The sequence below is a fragment of the Zosterops lateralis genome, assembly GCF_965231275.1.
Source record: "Zosterops lateralis genome assembly, chromosome: Z".
Classification (NCBI taxonomy): Eukaryota; Metazoa; Chordata; class Aves; order Passeriformes; family Zosteropidae; genus Zosterops; species Zosterops lateralis.
In genome coordinates, this window is record NC_139800.1 from 11,816,790 (window position 1) to 11,838,106 (window position 21,317).

Genomic DNA, 21,317 nt, shown 5'->3' on the forward strand with positions numbered 1-21,317 from the left:
GAGATGGTCCCTATCTCCACTTTGTTCACAAATCCATCCTGTTGACAAGCAGCAGATCAAGGAAAGCATCTTTCTGAGTCAGCTCCCATAGAACTTGTTCCATAAATGCAATTATCATCTAGTTCTTTTGGAACTTTTTGGCTCAGGTTGTACCAGCTGTATGACACTCCTAGTTGATTTCTGACAAGTTGAATTCCCTTGAAAAGACAAAGGCCTTTAACATGGAAGTATCTCTTATTTCCTCAAAGAATAATTTCATCAGTGCCATTGTCCTGGCCAGGAGGTCTATAGCAGACTCCCCAAATGACATCCAGATTATTTGTTTGGATCTTGATTCCTACCCAGAGGTTCTCACAGTGCCATTGCCACCTGTGGGCTCCATACATTCTACCCCTTCCATTACATACAGTGTCACCTCTGTGCCTCTTCTGCCCTCCCTGTGCCTCCCAAAGTGCCAGTAACCATCCAACAGGGCACTCCAGTCACAGGACTCATCCCACCGGATTTCACTCATGTCAGATTTCTGGGAGTGGGCCAAAGCTTTGAGCTCTTCTTCTTTGCTCCTCTCTTGCATGCATTAGGACATGCAGTACTTCGTAGCCAAAACGCGGTGAAGCAAATTGTGGGCTCCCATTGCAGCTCATTTCCTCAAGATTTGGCACATCATTCCATGCTCATCACAGGGTTTGTCCTGCCCTCCTTCCAAGCTAGTTCAGGGCTCTGTCGATGAGCTCCACTAGCTCCTGAGCTACTGTCACATACTTAAATGAAGAAATGACTTTCCACTTTTCAACTAAGCTTTTTTGGACATTAAAGCCAATTTGCACTGCTTCCTCATGCCACTTGATCCTTCTTTGGTCAGAGACTCTTGAAGGTTAGAAATACTTTTTGGGCAAGATTTGTCAGAATCCTAATAATCAGCATCAATGGCTATGAAGAGAAGGTGCTTTTGGCATAATTGGTCTCTGGACTTCTCATAGACCTCAGTCTGTGGTTCCCTTGGTTTGCTTGTTATGCAGAGATTATTCTCTTAACAAGGAGAGTTAAAAATCATATGGGTGTTCTGCTTTTGAACTAGTTCAAGAATTACTTCAGATAGGTGGCTGAACTAACTTCAGGCCTATAAAAATCAATAGTTTTTCCACTAGTTTCCATGAGCTCTGCATGTTTTTGCTACTAAGCAACATCTTTTTAAATGGACTCAGGGCTTGTTTTCTTTTATTTCTAATCAGCACTGCAGAATAATTTTACAGAATTCATGTTGTTCATATCGTTTTCTTTTTGAAACCACAGAGGTCTCTTTCACAGGGGATTCATACCTAACTCATTCTGTGGCTTTATATGAATTAGCTTCTGCATAGAAATCCCCAAATGCACAGAAAGGAAAACAAACACTTACCACAGCCTCCCATTATATTTGACTCAATCTCAATATCCAACTTGTTTACATTGTTTCAAATTAAACACTTGCTAAACCAAAGCCTAATCTCCAACACAGTAGATTTTAAGGTCTCTGCTAACATTCACTGCATTTTAGGTACACAACAAATGTTTTAATCTTGAAAATATACCCTCGAAATACTCAAGTCTCATGGCAATTAAGATCATAGTGTTATTTACATTCTTCTGTTGCCATATGTTACTTTCAAATACTCATATTGGTCTCTTCTTCAGAATGTTCCCCAGCATTTACTTTAGAATATTATCCTATATCTTTTTCAGAGTTCTTTGTTACGAGTTTATGAAAAGATCAATATAGGTAGTGTGACATCTCATGATATTTTAAATACATAATGAGGCAGCTTTCAAGCTTTCCTTTCCTATTACAATTTTTTCCAACTTTGGTGATGAAAAGGCCTAAGTAGCAACCCTTCCTCCATCCTACACTATGCATCCAGGTGGAAATCAAAGGGAGTGGACATCTGTGCCTCTTGCATCTCTGAACTCTTTGACTTATTAACATTTCACTTGAAATTCTTATTTGTAGACATTTCACATCCTAATGTTTTCTCAAGAGTCGAAAGTTCTTGGGTTTTTGTGCATGTCTATGCCCTGTGAACAATTTGGGAGTGTTTATCAGCCCTCCTTCACAATAGCTATGTTGCTGTAGCTAAATGGGATCAAGAAAGGAATCTCAACACAGAACTTTGATGGTCATAGAAAATTAACGGCATTAAACTCCAAACTGGGGAAATACATTAATATGTCATCCAAGGTTATACTGGCTGGGTTTCTGCTTTTCTTCATATGTTTCAACTGACTAGTTTAGCAGCAATCTAATACCTAAGCACCTTTCTTCTATTTCTTCTCACAGTTGACGTGGTGTCTCATTTCTCTTTTGTGAGTAATTACTGTTCTAGTGAATCTTAGTTACGAAATTGATTTTTCTCAAATGTATTAGAAAATGTTTTCTGGGTTTATAAATTTCTTACTGGAAGTTAAATGTGCACAAGGAGTGTTGCCAGCACAATCCTTGTTAAAAGACTACTCCATCTCCTGGATCAATCACCAATAAAAAACGGAAGTTTGGCATGGCATAACAGTCTTTTGGAAGGGAATGTTTTTCACACACCCACATATTCACATACACACTCATCGCAGCAGCTCCCCCTCCCATCACCATCATTTCTTCACAGACATGAAGACGATTTCTTTTCATTTAACACTGCTCTTTTCTGAGGTGTTTTAATTAAGTTTTCTGTTAAGTTTTTGTAAAAGACTGAATTAAATCACTAGTTCCATTCAGCTTGCACTGACTGCTGTCCTTTCATTTCTCATGGTTGACCACATTCATCCAGTATCTTCATATGTTCTTTATACACTCACTCTTCATGCACTGATGCCACTTATTTTTTTTTTAGTTCTGTTAACTTTGACAAACTAATCTTCCTACTGTCTTTTTTGCCTTAGTGGAGGGCAAGTACACCTCTCATTAAACTATTTTTCATCCTAATTTCCTCATCACAATTAATTTAATAACTAAAAATGCCAATCTTGCCTAGTTCATGCTATCTTTATTCTTTTTCAGTTATTGATTTACTTTCTTAATTTAAACACTTATTCTTGCCCTTGCAGCTTGACCTTCTACACAGACAGTTCTCTGCTCTCCATATTTATTACTTTTTTCACTTGGCTCTCCTCTGACCACAGACCCTGACACAACTTCAGTTCCCTCCTGGCTGAGCTTCAGACCTGAGTTTTTGATTCTGCCTCTCCTTTGTGCCCTTTGTCAGCCTCCCAGGCTTCCGGGCCTGTGCTTGAATTACCCACAGTATCCAAAGGTGTGTAACACAGTTAAACTTTTGAATCGTTTCTCGCCGCAGGAAAATCCAGGAAGTCAATTACAGAGGAACAAGCAAAATGGTATGCGCACGATTTTCTCGGAAACACTCAGCCAAAATAGTTCAATACAACCATTAGGCGACAGGACACAAATCACATTCTAGCTCAAAATACACTTACCAGGAAAACATTTAGTGCGTGTTTTTCAACTTGAAGTGTACCTCAGTTCTTGGAAAAGAGAGTCTCTCTAAAGCAGCTTAATTAACAGCAGATTTTAACTCCCTGTAAGGTGGTTTGACCATCCATTAAACAATGCTGAAGGGGTCTGAAACATAAAATAATTGAAAGATAAAGATGATTAGCTCTTTTCTGTATGGATAATCCCTTTTTTTTTTTTTTTTTCCTTACACTGATCAATAATTTATAATATAAGATAAGGAATTTGTTTACTATAGAAAACCATGAACACTTCGAAATCTATCATTTTAGCAAGCCAAAACACTTAAACAATTAAAATATAGGTTAAAAAGATTCTAACATTCATTTGATCACAAAGAATTCAAACCCAACTAATTTCCTACAATTTTTCAGAGCACTGCCTGGTTTTGTTTTCCGGCTTGCATCCTGGCAACAAACAGACCTTCACTTACCTAACAGCTATTGTTGATCATTAGGGACTTTGCACAATGGTTTGGGGTTTGGTGAGATTTTTAAACCGTTCATTAAATATGTTGCTTAAAAGACTGCTCGATTAAATGATAGCTTTATCAAAAAAGAGTAGGAATAATATTGTTACTGAATACAAGAATACAGTTGTGTATGAAGCCATTCTCAGTAATTGTTAATTTATGTAAATTTGAGTCCTTGGGAAAAGAATATCAAGGAAAATTGCTTTAAAAAGGAATACCTTAAAGTTCAGATTTCAACATAACTAGAAGAGTCTGACATGAGTTATCAAAGTTCAGTTCTAGCAGTAAATTGGAGAGATAAAGACTGGGAGCTTGTAAATAAAAACCTTTCTGTTCTCTCCTTCCTAACAACCATGAATTTCACAACAGGCAGCAAGTTTTTTAAAGCATGACTTACCCAGAAAGGGTCTAGCAAGACTGTGATAAAAGAGTGATAAGTTTTTTGATCATGCTCTTGATTTTTTCTCCTTTTCTAGTATTTATTTCACTTACAATAGCCATTTTAAAAAGAAATAATAATAATAATAATAATAATAATAATAATAATAAAGGAAGTTAAGCTACCCTCAGTGCTTCACAGCAAGTTCTGCACTTGTAGGAAACAGGGCTGACAGCTTACTCTGACACTGCCGGACACCCACATTTTAGGACAGTTTTCAGCAGCTTCTAATTTTTGTGAAATTCTACTAAATTTTTCCGTTTTTATGGGCAGAAAGTATCTCAAAATAATGTTACACTTTCCAGTTGAAATGTATCAAAAACCTGGTGTCCCCCAGTAACACTGTGATGTTGTCGAAACCGAATGTTATCTAATAACAGAGTTATCTATTAAGTTCATGAGTACAGAATCTGCTCAGCAGCAGCACTGACTAAAGGAAACCATCTAGGCCACAAGAATTGAATAGTGCTATCTTTTTTTACAGAAGGTTACATATAAAGTTACATATAAGAGATCTGATATGAGATTAGTCATACAAAAAACCAAACCAAACCAAACCAAAACCTGAAACCAAACAAAAAAGTGTCTGTTCTCTTATAGAAAGATATGTTTTATATGTTTTTGTCCTACCAACTAGAAAGATATAAAGTGGGAATGGAATGGCTAAATTCTGTAAATTCTGCCTCTTTTTTTTTTTTTTTTTTTTTTTTTTTTTTTGAGTTTCTCAGGTTTATGTAATTTGACAAGAACTATTGAATAGCAAGAAGAAAATTCATTATATCGTCTTCAGGGTAGACCAGCTTGTGGAATATAAATACTACTTGGAAGGTCATTAACTGAGTGCTGCCTACACCTACTCTGTGCAAAAAAACTGGAAAACACACATGCCATTTGAAACAGAGAAAATGATCATAAATACAGCTACACAAAGAGGTTGAATGCTATTGTATAGGCAGCCTTAATTTTGCCTTTTTAGGGTACATGAAATGTATTATTAATAATGTTTTCTGGTACTCATTCAATCCAGTTTGGTATTTCAAATATTCCTAAATATATACAAATTGTGCAAACTGATTTGGAAAAATAAAACCCACTAATATACTGGATCCCCAAAAAGGCTTTTACTTACAGAGAATGAATTTTGATCCTTTTCTCTTGTCCACAATGATGAAAATGTAACAATTATTTTGTGCAAGTGTTATATGTGATATTGTCACCTCTCTTCTAGGAGATCTTGTCAGGCCAAGATCTGTACTTTTCCTAGTTCTTCTGCCCAACATTAACATGCCTCACCTCAACTTGCGTTGAAAAATAGTCCAAAGGGAAAAAGAAAATTTACCCAAGACTTTAAACATCCTTAATACTGTGCTCATTCTTCCATAGGCTGGACTTACAAAGAAACTCTCAGGGGAGGGATAAGGACCTAGATGGAAAAGGATGGAGCAAATTATCTCAGACTTTCTTTCACAGCACCATGTCTGCCTGCAGTGGAAAATCACAGCAGAGGCAAGATACGGATGGATTTTATAATGATACAGAAAGAATGAATAGTCCACTCCATCACCTAGGGGCCTGATTTTCATCAGGCCACATCGACGTGATTTTCCAGGAAAATGTCCCTCAGAAGGTCACAGCCTGGTAAAGCAAAGAAAAAACACCAGAGCTGCCCCCGCCTTCATTGAGGTATAAACCCCAGGAACTCACTGGTCACTCATCTGCTGACTCCCCTCCAGGCACCAACAGTTCTCAGCTCACAACAAGTTTCACACAAAGGTTTGCCAGACCTGATCATTAAAACTGATGTACCACAGATCCTCCACTGAGTAGCCAAGGGCTCTGTGCTGACCTGCAAGGCTGAGGCAGGAGTGCTGGTAGTCCTTCAACTCTCTGATGCCCTCCCTCCAACTATGCCCTGCCATGGGAGAAAAACTGGAGAGCAGCCCAAATATTCCACAAATCTTTCCCCTCTCCTTTTGCAAATTTATATATTCAAAGAGAAGCATAATAAAGGAAAGGGAAAAGAAAGATTAGGATAGAACTTCACTGCATAAATGTACATTGCAATGAAATCAAAACACCGATAGATATCCTCCACCATGATTTTTTTTCTTGTGCAATTAGTTAGTCTTAAAGTACGATAAGCCTCTTCTCTGCTTTTCTTTTCTCCCCACAGTTATGCATTTTCACTGACACTCTTCTTTCTGTTAAGTCAGTGAGTATGTCTCAGCAAGTCATAGTCCATTTTGTAGCTGCAAAAGTAGTAAACATTTTATCTTCCTTTCTAATCAGCCAGCATCTGGTGTATCACATTAATAGGCAAATACAAGAAAAGGCTTTCTTTAAAATACACCCTTTTGAGAAGTGTAAATAAGGAATATAGACTAATGAAAAACACAGAGCTGGGCACATCCTGATCACAGAACAGTTTGTTTGTTATAAAGCTCTAAAGCTGGTAGGCTCTAAGAGGCTCTCCATATTAATCACTCTGTTTACAACTCACACAGTCTGTACACCCTAGACTGGATCCTTGTTTCATTAAAACTTCTTAGAGTGTTACTGAATAATGCGTTTCTTATCCTTCTGAACCTTAATGTCCTCCTTTCACACAGACCTGCTTTCTTTTGTGGTGGTGTTAGCACAGTGAGAACTGACTTCATCCTTCATACAACACTCCAAATAACATATAGCTCTTCTGCTCCTTATTGTTAGTCTGAGTAGCTCAAGAACACTTCTGATCTTACCAGCATTTCAAAGTATTGCTAGGCCATTTCAGAGGGTTATTTTGATCCTGAGCATGATGTGGGTTGTTTGAAAGAACTCCTTTCTCACTTTGAAATGTCATTAATTCTCCAATTGACATCTTATTATTTTAATTTTTATGTGACTATTATAACACCAAAGACCACAGCAGTGATAAATACAGTGACAAATAATTGCCATAGAGACAAATACATTTAAAAAAACCCTGCAGATGACAGCATGAGGTTTTCCTAAGTGTCATTTGTGGTGTTGTGAAAGAGGCAATGGGCCAGGCATCACTACTGACCTTCAGGAAGCAGATCTGCAGAATATATTAGATTTTTTACAAGGCAAAGGATCATTGTTTTTCTGGTAACCCCTTTTCTCAATGTATCAGTATATCCCTGCTTTCTAGAGCTGAGAGCTGCGCCAGTGTCATTTGCTGACAATACGACTTATTATTTGAAAAGCATAAAAAAAAATTCCAACTGGATCTCTGGCAAAGTAGTAACATAAATAATTGTAAATCACTGTGTGTGAACTCTCTTTCCCAAGAAGACATCAGAAAGAGACATGAAATTACTGTTACACTTCCATCTGAGCACTAGTAAGTATTTCCTCTTTTGTGGCAGATCTAACCTAATTTACTTTGTTTGGACTGAGGAGATACACACATACAGCAGTGTGGCCTACATGCCCTGCTGATGCTTCTGCCACCTGGGTCCCAGGGCCCCCTTCTGCTTTTCAGACAAGGTGCCTTCGGCACTGACACCAGAAGCAGTATAAAAGATCAGCTCCTGTATTTCAATTTTAGCAACTGAGAAAATCAGATGAAGAGAAGGGAATGAAAATATATACCTGAGTGAAGGGACTTTAATTTCAAGGGCTTTTTTTGTGTAACACACCAGCTGAGAACAGACCAAATCCTCTCAGAGGTACCTAATACTGACAGTCTATATGTTACTTCTCAACTGGCTGATTTATAATTTCCCCCCTAGGTGTACTAAATCTAACCAGAGGGATACTTTATGGTTTCTTGGCTCAGCCAGTCTCCTAGACATGAAGGGCCTCTAGTGGCTGATGCTCTCTTTATATTAAAACTAACTCAAAACTCAGGTTTTTAAGGTATTAAAACATCAGGCATTTTAAGATTATGCTTTGTCTATCATCTTTTATGCAGTCTTAATAAATAAAAGTAAAAGGATACTGAACCAGAGGATGCTGATGCTATTCCACATATGACAGAGCACTATGGAAGGTCAGAGACTGAGTCTTGTCATTTAAGGTCACCACAGTATTTTATACATATGCATCTCCTTTACGTATTCTTCCTGTGTCCTTAGCATCCCTCAATCACACAGAGTTAGAAGACCTTTCTTTTCAGAAAGGTCAAAAAATATGAGGCTTTTTATTTTAACAGTTGACAGATTCCTAATTGAGTTAGCTTGTGAGAAACAGGGTAAGAATGCTTTACTTGCACTCTGCAGACACTGCTAAAAGACAGCTGATAGTAGCACTTTACTTCAGTATAGCAAAGAAAGCCAAGATGTAACAAGTTTGAAGCAAAAGTCAGCAAGATTAACAGAAAGAATAATAATGCAAGATTTACAGAGTGAACAATTAAACATTTAAGGAGATAACAGGATACAGAGAATTCAACTGGTGAAAAACAAGCATCAACACTGGTTGATTTTCCACATTAAACGCAGCAGGTCAAGCAGAATTAGGGCTAAATGTATCACCACCAGGTGGAATTCTCTGATCCATATTTAGGACAGGAGAGACTAGATTATTTCATCTGGATTAAAAAATTGTAAGAAAATGGCCAGTAATAATTGAGATGTGATATCAGTAGTAGGAAGAGAGGAAGAAAATGAAAACACAGGGGACAGAAAACAGATAAAACATCTGTCTGAGGAAGGCCTCAGGATGTCATTACTAGATGGTAGACACTGCCATATAAAGTGAGAAGCATTTATTTCATTTTGAGATAGCCCATAGGACTCATCATTCCAAGATACAAAGTCAACAAATCTGATGTAAATGTCTTGTAGGTCAAAATGTAGAAATAGAACTCATCTCTTGCCATTATTAGTGACATTAAGATAAGAGATATACCTCAACCTTTCACACATGATGATCTTACTTGACAGCTGCTCTGGGGCAGCCTTTGAACAAGTTACCCAAAAAGTATACGAAGAAACCACAAAGAACAAGAGAACATCAACTGGCTCTGCTAGCCTTGTTTTAAATGTTTCCTTCATTTGCAAAAAGCTTTTTAGTTGAAAGGTGTATTGGGTTTGTATGTTGAGGTTTTTGGTTGTGGGGGGCTACAGGGGTGGCTTCTGTGAGAAGCTTCCTCCATTTCCCCCTGATTCAAAGTCAGTTGGCTCCAGGACAGATATGCCACTGGGCAAGTCTAGGTCCATCAGAAATGGTGGTGATGCCCCTGTGATGACATATTCAAGAATTAAAAAAAAACCCAAAAAACATTATTGTACATAATAAAAGACATAACTGTGGCCAGGGAGGAGCAGACTGAGAATATGTGAGAGAACAGCCCTACAGACACCCAGGTCAGGGGACAAGAAGGGACAGGAGGTGCTCCAGGCACCAGAGCTGAGGTTCCCTTGCAGCTTGTGGTGCAGAGCATGGAGAGGCAGCTGTGCCCCTGCAGCCCCTGGAGGTCCCTGGGGATTCAGAGATCCACCTGCAGCCCTTGGAGGAGACCCACTGGAGCAGGCAGATGCCTGAGACAGGGCTGTGATCCTCTGGCAGGCTTGTGTTGAACAGGGTCCTGGCAGACCCACAGAGTAGGAACTGGGTAGTTTGTGACCCCAGGGGACACACAGCAGAGCAGATTGTGGCTGAAGGTCTGCACCCTGTAGAAGAATGACCCACATTGCAGCAGTTTGTGGAGAACTTGTCCATGGGAAGGACTGAAGAATGGTGAACAGTCTCCGATGGGAGGGACCCCATGTTGCAGCAGGGGAAGGACTCCTTTCCCTGAGCAGAGGCAGGGACAATGTGTGATGAGCTGACCACAACCCCCATTCGTTGTCTCCCTGCACCACTGGGTGGGAGTAGAGCTGGAAGGGAGGGAGGGGTGGGAGGAAGGTGTTTTTAAGGTCTTATTTTATTCTAATTACCCTGGTCCAATTTTGTTGGTAATAAATTCAATCAATATCTCTAATTCTAGCCTGTTGTGCCTGAGACAGTATTTGGTGGGTGATCGCCTTCTCACCTCATCTCAAATGATGAACTCTTTGTTATATCTTTTCTCTCCTGTTCAGCTGCAGAGGGGAGTGATAGGCTTTGGTGGGTGCTTGGTGTCCAGCCCAGGTCAATCCACTACAAAAAGACCCATGAATTTTAACCATTATTTTAACTATTATTACTTCTTTCTGATCGAATCTTTTGTTCATCCCAGTCCAGGACTGCTCTTTTCTTCTTAAAAAGAGAAAGAATCCTGTTGAATGCAGTACTTGTTAAAAACCAGTATATGCTGTACAGATGAATAAGGTATTATGGTAGCCGTGATGTTAAATCCTGAAGGTTTCAGTAAAATTCTCCTATTCGTAAATCCATTTTTTTTCCAAAAAGCACCATCAAAACGATATGATGGATGTACATGTATATACATATTTAAATAAATTCTCGTTTTCTAATCTGGTAGCTGTTTGTTGTGACACTTTTGTCATTTCAGCATGGACATTTTTCTGTCCTTTTTTTCTGCATGTCTGCTGAATTAGCAGTGTCCTTTATAGAAACTAAATTACTAGCATGGCTCTTAGGTAGAACAACGGTAATTGGCAGACTATAAAGGATATAATAAACCTGTACCTATTTCTGGGATTTTAAATGGCTAATGGTTGCTAAGTGCTCTGCTACAGCAAGTCACTCTGGGTTTTCCTTGCAAATGCAAGGAAAATCATGTCCTGTTAGAGTCTGGTTCCAGGGAAATTGATATTGCATCTTTAAATTGATCCAGAGGGGTCCAGACAGCAAATACTGGCAGGGGTATAAAAACGTGTGAGGAAAAAAAAAAAAAAAAAAAAAAAGAAAAAAAAAAAAAAAAAAGATTCATTTAACCAAAAGAGAGTGGAAGACAATACAACATCCTTAAAATATTTGAAAAGCATTAAAATTAGAAGTACTTCTCTATATTCACCGGAAATGGGGTTGGGAATGATGGGTTTATACTGCAGCAAGCTAATGACCACAAGAAAAGCTCTAATGGAACAGCTAATGAAGCATTAGCAGTATCTTCTGTGAATAGGATGGACAGTAACATGCAAAGAATAGTCTTGGTTTCGGTGATTGTCTTCCTAATTTCAGCAGATCCTAGTTCAGTGTTACCAACTACAGCACTCCCATAAAGCACAAGTTTGAAATGTGCCCTACAGATGGCACCCTGGACACACTCACATTAAAAACACATCACTACTTGCCTCTTTCAACCTTATTTTCACCCTTAGGAGATATTTACAGTATTCCATACCCTAGACCATGGAAAAAGATGTCTGTATTCCTCCAAAGGGTGAATCGCCAGTTGAGAGTGGAAGAGAAGAGCACTCATGGTGCAGTGTTCAACCAGGATTGCTCTTGTCATGGAGTGAAAGATGCTGTGAAAGATAAGCAGTAATTGGCCATCCTTTCAGTCCATGATCTTTAGGCTAAAATCCTATTTTTTGTGATTTCCATGCTACACTTTTATACTTTTTCTGGAACCAGAAAATGAAGTTATAGTGGGATGTTTGCCTCCCTACTCTTTGCCTATAATCAGAAAGCTTGGAAAACTCTGCTTATTAAAGTGGGTCTTCATCACTGTCAAGATTCTTGAAGCTTTAACAAACTCAGTCCATTTTTCCCTTACCTTAAAGGAAGGCACACACAAAAGGAACAATTGGAGCCACACAGGTGAAGTACAGGATCCAAGATAGAGGTCAAACTATATATCACATTTTGACATAGAATATGAGCAGATCTGTCCTTGTCATAATTTTAAATTTGCAACCTTATTAAAAACGGAGAAAAACAAAGTTGGGACTGTCTTCAAATGCCTATTGAAATTTCTGTCCAACTAAAGCAACTAATACTCTTTTGTCCGATATTTCCATAAGAGGAGGAGATTAAAATCTTATTTATGTCTTTCAGCAGCAAATAAATATGTACCATCTGTAGATGTAAATGCAGGGAAGTCTGGGGAATGTGCAAAGTTTAATTCAGGGTGAATTAATGGAAGCCCTTTTTAATATCACTGGCTCTTCTCCATATGCTGAGCAAAACCAAATAATGTAATTGGCACAGTAGTCATGCCCACTATTCATAAAAGTGCTCCTGTAAGGGCTTGGAATTTTTTTAAACATCTAGAATCAGGGCAAAGGGCTCATGATCTGCACCAAACAGTGGTAGTTGTTATTCCAGCTTTCAGGCAACAAAAGCAAACATAAATCTGATGAGGAATCTGGGTCATTGCTGGGTTTAGTTAAAAATGAAAAATTCCCAATGGAAATAAAAACCCTGAATATTTCATATACTCTAATTGTGTTTTGTAGTTGCCAATGACTTCAAAGTAATCAGAGACTTGGAAGCTGCTTGTGAATAAACAACTTAGCCATTGCAAGCCACAGAGCTCTGCATCAGGAGTTCATCTTGTATCAGCAAATCCACCAATTTTTCTGAGCTGAGTTTCCCCTGCAGGGAGCTTTTCCTTTCAAATCAAGCTCAGACATAAATATTTGCAACATTTCTCAAATTTCTTTAAGGAGAAAATAAGATACTTCCTTCTTGAGAGCTTCAGGTCAGCCTGTTAAGTATATAGCCCAAGTACCTAGTGTCAGAAGGCAGATCTGGTGTTTGCATCCAGGGTATTTTAGGAGGAAGGGCAGGATAAACAACGAATTCCTGCCATTAGAAAAGGACTAACAATGAAGATACTACTGATTATTGCATCTGTATGATGTGGGGAAGTAGGTGATTCACCACTAACTTTAAAAGAAGATCTAGCCTTCTTTTTTAAGTTTAGCACTGTGAAAATGCCTGTGAAGGGCTGATACTTGACAAGACTAGTGTGCTGAGGAATGTTAGAAACAGGAATTGGGAGTGAGCCAAGGCCCAGAAAGGTTATCATGTTCTTAAAAGATCTGTTGCTATTGAAGGGCTTCTCAAGTACCAAATGATGCACTCCTAAAAAAGGGACATGAGGGAGAATTGTAGCATTTGAAAGGGTTACAGGAGCACATGTATTCTGCTCTTTAATTTTCCATTTAACACCATATTTTGAAATAAATTAGAGACTTCAGAATCTTCTAGCAACTCTCTCCTGATGATTTACCTATTTCTTTAATTAATACAAATTTAAGTAAGGCACTTACTAATTCTGCTAAATGAAACAATGCCTAAGATACACTTCATCTTCTGCAATAATCAGAAGAAAAGCCTTCATTTGCTACCTAATTAAGACCAGGTAGCCTGGTTTTCCCAACCAAATATTTCTGTGTTGAGATACCTTCTGTTCCACATGCAGCAGGGTAGGTGGGGGCATTATGGACACAAGTTTTCAATATCTTTTGATCTGGGACCTATATTTTTATGCACTGTAGAAGTCTGGCAAAATACTGAAGTAGGTAACAAAATAATGGCATCATAGTGAAAGCTAAGTTTCCAGATTCATTTATTGGTTCATTCTTCTCTCCCTTGATTTGTTTATTGCATGCAGACAGCAAGCTTTACTATGTACAAAGTTTGTTTAGATAATACCTTTTTCTTTCCTTCAAGGATTAGCTGCCCTTTTTTTGAAGTTAACATTGGCCTACCTCGTACAATTTGACCCTAAAAGCCCCAAACTGAATGAGTTTCACCTATACAGGGTGAAAATACTAAATCATGATGTAGGTATGGATCCAGTGTGAAACAGTGTGTTGTTTACATGTGACTTTTTCAGAGATCAGTTGGAAATAGGATATCTGGCAAATGCTGCCATGTATGAAAGCTGCTACTCAAACCATTTCTATCTAGAAGATTAAGTAACTGCCTGAAATGGCATGAAGACCTTCCTTACAACTAGTTCCTTCAGGAGAACCATGAAATGGAAGTATGAGAAGGCTGGCCAGATGTGGCACAGAGCCTGTCATGGTAAAGCAGGAAGGGGCTCATCTTCTGCCCCTGGATTGTCAATGGTCTCTTCACATATCTAATCCCTCCTCTTGGGAAAATACTCATTATTTCACAACTTTCCATTTCACTCTCAAATCTGTCCAAGTGGTCCTCAGTGATATAGCTGTTGTTTTTGTGAGGAAGTGCTCAGCATGGCAAAAATCAATGCCAAATACTCTTCTATAACACTGTAGGAGTGTAAACTCACATCCACAGGACCCTGAATGCTCACAAGCTGTAAAATCCTATTGAGAGAATTCATTGTTATTATGACAACAACAACAACAACAACAACAACAACAACAACAACAACAAAAAACTCTACACAACTGAGTGTTACAAGTGTAACTTTTTTTAGACACTGACCTTTGATTACATTTCTTCTGCTCTGTAATGCGGCTTCAAAACCTCTCTTTTCCTCGTGCTCTCCTGCTGACTGCTGCTTCAGGTATCTGCTACTTTCAGCAAGTGATCTGTGAGGCAAGTGCTCCCCTCTCTGCATCCTTCATCTGGTAGCTTTTGTACTAAAAATCAGCATTCTCTGACAACTCCCCAAAGCATTTACTTTCTGCATCCCCATGCACCATGTGGAATACAAGCAAGGCACCATGCTCTACCTGAATGGCAGATCTGGTTGTACACCAAATGTTCAGTTGTCCAAAAGAGAGAGTTTGGAGCAGTTCTGAATAAGATTTCCAGCTAGTGAAGACACTTTAAGGTTGGCTGTGGTGGGTCCTATCCCAGCTTGTGATCAATACATTTAAATCATTTAAGACTTGCTGAAAAAAAAAACAGCTGTAGGTTATGTGCTGCTTTTGTACTTGTGAAGACAACACAGTGTAAGACTGGCACAATAACAGTGACATCTGACATTCTAGTAATGCCTGAACTATAGTATATTACACAATTTGATAGAAGAAATTGCTCGATTTGGAGACTTGTTTCACTAAGTCTATTTAAAATAAGAGTCAGTTGTTCAAGGAGTATTTGTGTGAGAAAATCATGGGAAGATTTTGAATTTATCCACGTCTTTCTTGCCTAGCTTCGACTACAACATTCAACTACAAAGTTCTGTTGACTTTTCAAAATGTAAGTTGTCTAATTCATAGGAGGAAGATAGAAACCCAAAGTGCTAGCCTGGCACTCGTGAGATACAAATGTATGCTCTTGTTCTGCAACACACTTCCTTTCTACAGTTTGATAAGTCCTATTCAGCCTTGCCTTTGCATCAAAAAGAAAAAGAAATTAACATAATATCTCTATCTTTGGTGTTGGGTTTTGGGGATTGGGTTTGAGGTATTTTAATTTTTTAATTTTTTAATTTTTAAAATTTTAATTTTTTTATTTTTAAATATCACAAAATGCACAAACTGCTCAGGACAGTAGAATATGCAGTTCAAAACCTAAATTTAGTGTTTGTAGCCTAGAAGTATCAATATTCATGCTTTAATTCATTGTTCACATAGGAGAAATATGATCTCCCTCTGTTACCATGCTATGACAGCACTGAAAATTCACACCATGATTGCCATCCTAGAGAAACAACCTGCAACAACAGAGTGAAGGGGCCCTGAACAGGGTAAGAGGCAGGATTGTGAGCACTCCAGTTAAAACAGAAACCTCAATGTAATGCTGTTTCTTCCCTGGAAAGATGAACTGGTGCAAAGGCAGTGTAGCATGGAGATACCTTCTGAAGCACTGAGCAAACCAAGATTCCTCATGAGTGAAAGCTGTCTTGAACAAAGTCATATGTGTTAAGTCATGTGTTCCTGCCCCCCACAGAAACATGAGCACGCTTAAGAAGTAGGCCCGTGTCCATGTGAACTAACTTACATTGAGAAAGGTGAAGTGCAAGGTGACTGTCAGGGCAACCCCTGGTATCAATACAGACTGGAGGAAGCAGGGATTGAGAGCAACCCTGCAGAAAAGGATTGGACGGATACTGGTAGATGAAAAACTGGATATGACCCAGCAATGTGTGCTCACAGCATAGAGAGTCAGCTGTATCTTAGATTGCATCCAAAGCACCATGGCCAGCAGGCAGAGGGAGGGGATTCTGTCCCTCTGCTTTGCTCTGGTGAGACCCCCTCCTACACCCAGCTCTGGGGTCCCAGCACAGGTAGGACATGGACCTGTTGGAGCAAGTCCAGAGAAGGCCATAAAGATGATCAGAGGGAAGGAGCATCTCTCCTAGGAAGAAAGGCTGAGAGTGCTGGGATTATTCAGCCTGAAAAAGAGAAGGCTTGAAGGAAACCCTTTTAAAGTCTCTCATTACGTACAGGGGGCTGCTAAGAAAGATGGAGACTCACTTTTTAGTAAAGTCTGTTGTGATAGGACAGAGTGTAATAGTTTTGGACTAAAGAAGGTAGATTCAGACTAGGATATTAGGAAGTTATTTTTCATTTTGAGGGTGATGAAACACCCTCAATGGCGCATTGCCCAGAAAGGTGTTAGACGCCTGGCAGTGTTAAGGATCAAGATGGACTAGGCTCTGAGCAACCTGATCTATTTGAAGATGTCCCTGCTCATTCCAGGGGAGTTGGACTAGACAACCTTTAAAGGTCCCTTCCAACACAAATTGCTTTATGATTCTGTACCCAATTACTACCCAGCCACAATACACCATTTTAAAAAATACTCTTGGATTCAACATCATCATGCAGAGACAATAAATCATGATAGTAAACTGTTTTTGCAACTGCCAGCCAGTCTGAGAAAACCCTCTGAATGCTATTGCCATGTAAAGGAAACTTTCCTGTCTGACCACCCAGGAGCCACTTTAGCTCCCTACACACCCTACTCTCACACCATCAGACAAAGATTTGTTACTCAACCCCAGCTTTCCCAGAGCCGAGTGTCATATGTCTGGATCTTTAAAGTAATTTGACCATGGTGCAACAACATAACATCCCAAGCTGGTATTTCCAAGGAGGAGCCCTGAACAAAGGAGACCCTATGCTTTTAGATCTCACAGTCTAAGTGTGTGTGACAATCTGGGGTCATAGGTTCCTGCTGTGCCTAAGTGCCCATCAGCTGGCTGCAGCCACAAGTCCTCATGGCCTTTGTTCTGCAAAGGCTCAGTACCAGCCCACTACCTCTTACCTCAGGCTCCTGCCACCCAGAGCTCAATCTGCAGCCCACACTGCAGCTGTACACTGAGCCACCTGCACTAGACGTATTCTGATATATTCTGATACAGCCAACATGGCAACATTGATGCAACAATAAAACCAGCATTGCGTAAGATCAGAGCTACATTTGTATTTTCCTCACAGCAAAATTCATCGATTTCAAACTTCGTTCATCCTTGAGAACAGAGTGCTGTTGGTTATAAGTACCATTCAGACTGTTACTAAGTTTTTGGCTTCTGGCAACTAGACTTCAGAAGAAAGCTACAGATAAACCAGTTTTGAGACATATAACCCTCCTGTTAGGTGCTGCTGGTAGTTAAAAAATCTGCTTCTCACTTCCCACAATCTCATTTAGATGCTAGAAAGTCTTATGCCCAGAAATATGGTAAACACAATCTCATTGTATCTTTGATTTTTCTTAGTATTATCAACATAATCAACTTATGTACTTGGGCTGCAACAGTAAAAACAATCAAGCTATTCTGGAACAGTCACTGATACAGCGTGTATCTTTCTCTCCCTGCTTCACTCATTACACACAGTCTATACAGAAGACAAATAGAAAGCTTATTTTACCATGTTTATTTCCATGCAGGGTACACACTAATGCTGTGAACACAAACATCATCTCGTCTTCAAGATTATGAGTCACTTCTGCGTCAAAAGAAGAAAAAAACCCCATGTATTAGCACATTCTGAGAAACAAAGCACTTTAGAAATCGTTAGACAGGGATTTAGATGTAACAAGAAGTTTTTTCTTTTTCTTTCTCCAAAGTTCACTTGCCTGAGGAAAATATTACAATCTTTCTTCTCTTCTTCAAAGTTTTTATCATAGCTGTAACCCAACCTACCTGAGAGTGCACACTAGTACATTGCCAAAAAAATCCAACCCCCCCAAAAAACCACCCTCTTTCTACAGCAGACACCACTTTCTACCATATCTGCTCACCAGCCCTCTTTCTCTATATGCCTACTTTGCACGCATGTAATAATTATTAAGTTGCTAATTGAAAATCATTAGTTGTGCTAATTAACAAATATTAAAAATGTTCTTAATAGGCACCATATAGAATTATTATAGTGGAGGCATGCTGGTGGGTAAGTTTATGTTATTGTTAAAAATTGTATCAGCTCTATATTTAATCAAAGCTATTTATCCCTTATTAAATGAACTTATTTTATTAAAAGCTGAAGTTGCAAAAGACAGGTCTGTACGTTTCAGCAGGCAATCAGTAGAAAAACACAGGTGACCTTCACAAGCCAATGAATAGCACCTGCCTGAGCTGCCTCCTAAGGCCGCCAGTGTCATGTGGCAACTGACCAAGCACGCCTGCATTTAAATCTTTAATGGCTGCACAGAGAATTCCTTGAGTTAAATTATGTACTGCACTTTAGAGACTAAAAGGAGCAGGAGGCTTGCATGGATGAAAAAGGAGCTCCTGTCAAAGTTCAGACATAAGCATGGGATATAAATGAAGGGGAAGCAGGGACAGGCCTGGGATCCCTATACTCACCTGGGATGAATACAGGGATATGGTCAGAGTGTGCAGAAAATGCAATGAAGAAGACCAAGACCCATCTGAAATTAAATCTGGCAAAGAATATCAAGGATCAAAAGCAGGGTTTCTTCAAATAGAACTATAGAGTGGTTTGGGCTAGAAGAGACCTTAAGGAACATCTAGTTCCAATCCTCCTGTATGGGCAGAGGTCTCTTCCACTAGACAGATGGTGAAAGTCCCATCCATCCTCATCTGAATATGCCCAAGGAGGGACATCCACAACTTCTGTCAGCAAACTGCTCCATTCTATCACCACCCTTGCAGCAAAAACTACCCTTCTAATACCAATCTAAGCTGACCTCTTTCAGTTTGAAACCATTCCCCCTTGTGTCGCTCTGATTTTTTTCAGCCTTCTGATGTTTGCATTTTTGTAGTGGAGTTGGTCACAGATTTTCATGTAAACAAAATTATGTTTTCATTCCTCTCTTGAGGAGGGACAATTGATAGACTTCTAGTTTGACCAGTGCAGTTGAAGAGGTGTCGACTTCATCCTCCAATCCGTAGTCATTGTCCAAAATCTATATAAATAAATCGAAGTAGAAAATAAACTTCCCTCTCTTTGCTCTGACAACCTGACTGCATGCGTTTCATGTCCTATAGTGACACCTTGTCCTGTCACTGCATGCCCTTGTAAAACACTGCTCTCCATCTTCATTGTAGGTTCCCTTCAAGGACTGGAATGTTGCAATTGGATCACACTGAAGCTTTCCCTTTGCCATGCTGAACAACTACCACACTCAGCCTTTCCTCATAGGAGAGTTGTTCCATCTCTCTGATTTTCTTTCAGGCCCTTCTCTGGACTTGCTCCAATGGGTCCATGTCCTTCCTGTGCTGGGGATGCCAGAAATGGATATAGCACTGGTGGGGTCCCACCAGAGCAGAGGGACAGAATGCCCTCCTTCACCCTGCTGGCCACCCTGCTTTTCATGGAACCCCCTTTAAATATGGGTAGAACATCACCCCATTTCTGTGGAGGCCTGTGGGCCTGCTAGGGCATTCCTGAGACTATGCCTTGGAAGAAAGTCCCCCTGGAGTTTAATCTCCCCTCTGGACTCCCTGTTTAACTGACAGGTTGTCAGTCAACCCCAGTGCCACGCTCCCCTGCTGGCCCATTGGCCATTACACCCCAGTTGACCTTTTATGATCAGGTTTCTAGCCGTTTCCCCATTCTTTGTAACCCCATTGGCTTGTACCCCTGTCTGTTTACCCCCATGTCTCTCTATTGGTCAGTGTACTCCTTTTTCCCACCCACACCCCTTGGAAATTGTTTGCAACTGTTGGCTCCACCCCTTCATGCCCCTATATATGCCTGTACCCCCTAACTGTCACGGTCTTTGCCTCTGGATCCCTTCAGTTTGTAGCTATAATGAGTTCTGCACACTGAAGTTCTGCACACTGAAGTTCTGCACACTGAAGTTCTGCACGAAGACCTTTCCTGTCCTCTGTTATCAGCAAGTTACCTGTGGGGGGGGTGTGTGTGAGTGAGTGATTGCTGTGAATCTGCCTGAACATCTTCCTCATGGAGACACTTTCAGAAGGTTGCAGCCAGTCACCCCTGGCCCTACATTCTTCCAGTCACCTGGGACTTCATCACTGGACTGTCAGGAATTTTCAGATATGGAGAGTGGCTTGGCACCTACATCAGTTACTTCACTCAGGGCTGTGGGATGCATCTCACCAGGTCCCATTGGCTTATGTGCATTCGGGTTCTTCAGGTGGTCACAATCTGATCTTTACTTGCAGTGGGAGGGACTCTCCCAATCCCCATCCTACTGTCCATCCACTTGAGAAGTGTGGGAAGAGAGGCTATCACTGAAACCCAAAGAAAAAATATTGATGAGTACCTCAGCCTTTTCCTCATCCTTGTCACCAGTTTTACAGCCTTGTTCAACAGGGGCCATTACTCCCTCTTTGACCTTCCTTTCCTGGTTAACATACCCATAGCAGCCCCTTTTGGTATTCTTTGTGTTCCCTGCCAAGTTCTGCTCCAGCTTTGCCTTGGTCTTTGTGACCCCATCCCTACACAATGTACTTCATGTCTATACTTTTCCCAGGACATCTGTCCTAGCTTCAACTGCCTGTGCATTTGCTGCTTTCCTTTTAGTTTCTCCAGCAGGTCCCTACTCAGCCATGCTGGTCTTTTTCCTTCCTTGCCCAGTTTGTTCCTGGGGATTGTTAGCTCTTGCACTCCATGGAAGATTTCCTTAAAGATTTGGCCACTCTGTTTCCACACCCTTGTACCTGAGGGCGGTCTCCCTGGAGATCCCACTGACTATCTCCCTGAAAAGCTGGAAGCTTGCTTTCCTAAGGTTCAGGGACC